We start from the raw sequence: 5000 nt of genomic DNA on the forward strand, positions 1-5000 counted from the left end.
TTAATACGCTTTTTGTTTTTGTACGTACCTGTTATGTGTGTCACACTTACTTCAAAGAAGGATCAAAGTGAGAGAGAGAGAGAGAGAGGAGGACAGAGAGGAAGTAAGAGAGAGAAAGGGGGAGAGTGAGAGAGAGAGTGGCGACGGCGTTCGTTTTGTGTTATTTAAAATGTTTCAGAGAGGAAGTAAGAGAGAAAGAGAGTGAAAGAGACAGTGAGTGGTGACGGCGTTCGTTTTGTGTTTTTAAATGTTTATCACATCGCAAGAAAAGTAGATACATAGATACATTGGATGTCAATTTCACTTTTCATTAGCACACGAGGATAAAATTAACTCACAAATGGCCGAGTACTCCACAGACATGCATGACATTAACGTAGTTCACTGGAGATTCAGCCTCACACAGAATATGACAAGCCTGGGTCCTTTGAATTACAGCTAAAACTCGAGAATATATATATATATATATATATATATATATATATATATATATATAAATATGAATAAATGAAAGAATGGAGTCGAACGAAGATTTTAACAAAATTCCTTTACTCTCAACACATGTTTCGAAGACTGCATACTATATATGTATATAATCAAAATAAGCAACAAGGATATCCAGAGGTAATGCAGTACGATCGTTTCGTACGACTCTATTTAATTGGACAATGCAAATATTACATCAATTTTAAAATGTAGACCAATCTTCAGCTGCATAAAAATATAGAATTTAGTTAAATTCGAAGGATTCATTTGTGTGTATATATATATACACACAAATTTATAATATTTATGTAAGTAATAATGGTCTAATTAATTAATTTATTTTTGGTTATATGTCTATATATTTATTGATAAAATTTTAGATTTTTAATTACTATATTTGTTGATTATAATTTAGATACTTATTTTTATGTATTTTTTATTTTATAATTATTAGATATGAACTTAAATCTAAAAATATTAAAAGTGATTATTTTGTTAAATAATTTGGTAATTAAATATTGGAGTATAACTGAGTTAAAGATATTCGTGAGTTTATTATGTTTTTTTAAAGCCAAATTATATCTTCAAAGATAAATACATATTTCTATCTATTTTTTTTACCTTAAAAATTAAAATTAAATGTTTAACATAATAAATGTGTTGTAGGAAATAATCTAATGTTTGAAGTTTATAATTTAGTTAATGGAGTTTTTTCTACAAGAAAAATTATTATTTATTTCTTTCTTAAATAAATATTGTTTAACTCTATTTGCTTATTTATTTAACTATTATCATTAACCTGAAGATTGACTATAATTTTAAATCGAATTTATTTCAATTGAATTTAAACTTAATTGTAATTCGAATTTAATTGTAGCCATGAAACGTACTTAGTGTTTTTACATATTATATTATATATTTATCATTCATTTTATACTTTTTGAGATCTAGTTATAAGTTATATCTTTAAACAGAAAAAAATATATTGGTTATTTATGTATTGGTTTATGTCTATCATGTTTCAGTTGCATAATAGTGGTTTATCTCTAATTTATATATATATATATATATATATATATATATATATATATATTATATATATATATATATGAGAGAGGAGTGAGTGGTTTTTCTGTTTTGTGTTTTCAACACAGCAAATATTGGATAGTGTATCCTAACAAAACTGTCTAATACATTCGTATATGTTTTTCAGTTGAAACACTGAATCATTTTGGACATTTGTCATTTTAATAGCAAGTGTCTTGTAGCCCCACAAAGGTGGAATCGTGGCCTTCTACCCCCAACTATAACGCATAATCATTCTCGTCCTGGAAGGCGATTGAGGTCTGGGATCTAGTAAATAGCTTCTGGTTGAATGTGGTCCCGGATCAATTCGCACATTGTGTTCTCCTCACTTCCAGGGGGCTTTTACTCCCCAAACTATGGCTGCTAGAATCCACTGCAAGATTCTGGGAGTATCCCAGCTATCTTTATGCGCACCAATCTCTTCCTGAAATAGGATCGATGGAGCACATATTTTTCACTCCGACACGGAACTACGGTGTGTTTGACAGCCAGAGCTTCAGATTTGAAGAGTACTGAAACGCCCGAAAACTCTTTTGCCCTAGAAATATGCAGAATGTCCGGTATTATTTCTTTCAGCACCACTTCTGCGTCCGCCTGGCTCACCATCTCTGGTCGTTTCGTATTTGCGGGGACGCATCTATGGAGCACAGTTTTCCTCTTTGTTTCTTCTGAGATCTCGGTGAGAATAGAAATATCCGCTCGCGCTTTCTCAAGTCTTCTTAATTTAGCTGCCTCAGCTAGTCACATGTCTTTGTGAAACAGATCCATGCAAACAAATTTCTTGCTCATGGCTGCTGTTACAGAGAATTAATTTTTACCATTTATTACGATGCTATTCGTTGTATTGGTGGCGGTAGTGGAATCGGTTGTTGTCGTAATACTGTTACTATCTGCTGACTTTAGTTTATTCGTTGTAGAGGTGATGGCTGCGGAGTTGGTTGCAGCTGCGGTGCTGCTATGAGCTGTCTTTTGTGTTGAAATATTCCATTGGATTGGAGGGAATTGTTGCTACTACTAATTTTGACTGACGACTTGACAATTTCTTGCGCATTAATTTGAACCCGGGGCACTACGGTATCTTGCACATCTCTATGTAAAGTACATCTCACCTCCTCTTCTCTGTCTCTCCACAAGCCTGGAGCATCACCATGCTTGTTTTTCGTTTTAATTTAGTTTTGAAAAAATCATTTTGAGATTACTGCCCCCAAAGGGCACAAACAATCTGAAACAACCAACCCATACGAGAGCGGTGATTTGGTTAAACATTTAGAAAGAAAATAAATAATGAACAACATTTGGAAACCAAAATTTAGAGCAAAAGCTTACGAGAGGACAAACAAGGGCATTCCGTCAGGACGAACGATAATAATAATAATAATAATAATAATAATGATAATAATAATAAATATATATATATATATAAAAGATGGACTTTGTCTTGGTATAAAAGATGGGCTACAGCAAATATTCTGTTGAATACCACAGATTTGCTTGTCAGTTGTTTGACGTTATCCAGTTGAGCATGTCCCTTAGTGGCTGACGATATGTGTATCTCTGATCACGAACAGAAGTAGTAGGGGAGCATCATAGCTATGTGTTCAGAGGGATTCTTTGGGGTTTAAATAATTCACCTTTGGTAACAGGGGTGCCTCGTTCAACATCGTTAAACAATCCTTATTCAGGAACTTTTGAGCGGGATGGGCTACTCGACAAGAAGAAAATTCTAACTGGGCCCCACCTGCAAGGTCATGTGCTGTTTATCATGATAATAATAATAATAATAATAATAATAATAATAACGTTTTCTTCCATATGCACAGGGCCTGGAATTTTAGGGCAAGAGCCTAGTCGATTACATCGGTCCAAGTGTTTCACTGGTACTTAATTTATCAACACCAAAAAGAAACTTAACCCCCCACCACCACCACCAATTTGAGGAATTGTGCTTCTAGTAGAATGATTATTATTATTTATAATTAATATTATTATATTATTATTATATTATTATTGAGTAGGAGAACAGTACTTGCCATCAAAGTAACACTGGGGTAAAATATACGAAGCCCAGTATACACATCATGACTACCGTCTGATTAGGGTTCACAAGGCACATGCACCACAACCATATCATATGTCGCGCACATATGGTTGTGGTGCATGTGCCTTGTGAACCCTAATCAGACGGGTAGTCATGATGTGTATACTGGGCTTCGTATATTTTACCCCAGTGTTACTTTGATGGCAAGTACTGTTCTCCTACTCAATAATAATAATAATAATAATAATAATAATATTAATTATAATAATAATAATCATTTCTACTAGAAGCACAATTCCTCAAATTGGTGGTGGTGGTGGGGGGTTAAGTTTCTTTTTGGTGTTGATAAATTAAGTACCAGTGAAACACTTGGACCGATGTAATCGACTAGGCTCTTGCCCTAAAATTCCAGGCCCTGTGCATATGGAAGAAAACGTTATTATTATTATTATTATTATTATTATTATTGTTATTATTATTATTATTATTATTATTATTATTATTATTATTATTATTATATGAAAACTCACAGCTTATTTTTCTGGGTATGACGGAGCAGATTAGTGGATTACATAGGTCCCAGTGTTTCACTGGTACTTAATTTATCGACACCGAAAAGATGAAAAGTTAAGTCGACCTCGGCGGAATGAGAATTCAGAACGTTGCGACGGGTAAGATAAGGCTAAGGATTTCGGCCAGCGTGCTAACAACTCTGGCAGATCACTGCCTTGATAATGTTAACAGCAACAACAGCAACAACAGCAGCAACAACAACAACAACAATAACAACAATGATAATAATAATAATAATAATAATAATAATAATAATAATAATAATAATATAATATAATAATAATGATTATTATTATTATTATTATTGTTATTATTATTATTATTAGAGGACTGGTGGCTATAGATGAAGAGGAATGACAGAAGCACTCATATGTGCAGCCTAGAAACAAGCGTTAAGGACCAATAATGTGAAGTGTAGAATAGACAACACTACTAATAGCGACAAGAGCAGAATGTTTGGTGAGAGGGGCGAAACGGTATGGTACATCGTTAGCGAATATCCGAAACTGACACAAAGGGAATACAAAAAACAGCAGGACAATGTTGCAAGAATAATCCATTGGGAGCACTGTGGAAATCTCCGCCTACAAAGTGCCAAAATGTGATATGAGGGAACTGCAGAAGGAATGATCAAAAATTTAAATTGCCAAGTCCTGTGTGAAGCAATGATTCAATGCGATCACCTGAGCAGACACAGGAAACCGGACATTCTTGTGGTGAATAAAAAAGAGAGAATATGTATGATGATCGACATAGCATGCCGCGGTGACAACACAATCAATGTGAAAGGAGAAGAAATATATAACTATGACGGTTT

The sequence above is a fragment of the Octopus sinensis genome, linkage group LG8 (genome assembly GCF_006345805.1).
Source record: "Octopus sinensis linkage group LG8, ASM634580v1, whole genome shotgun sequence".
Taxonomy (NCBI): domain Eukaryota; kingdom Metazoa; phylum Mollusca; class Cephalopoda; order Octopoda; family Octopodidae; genus Octopus; species Octopus sinensis.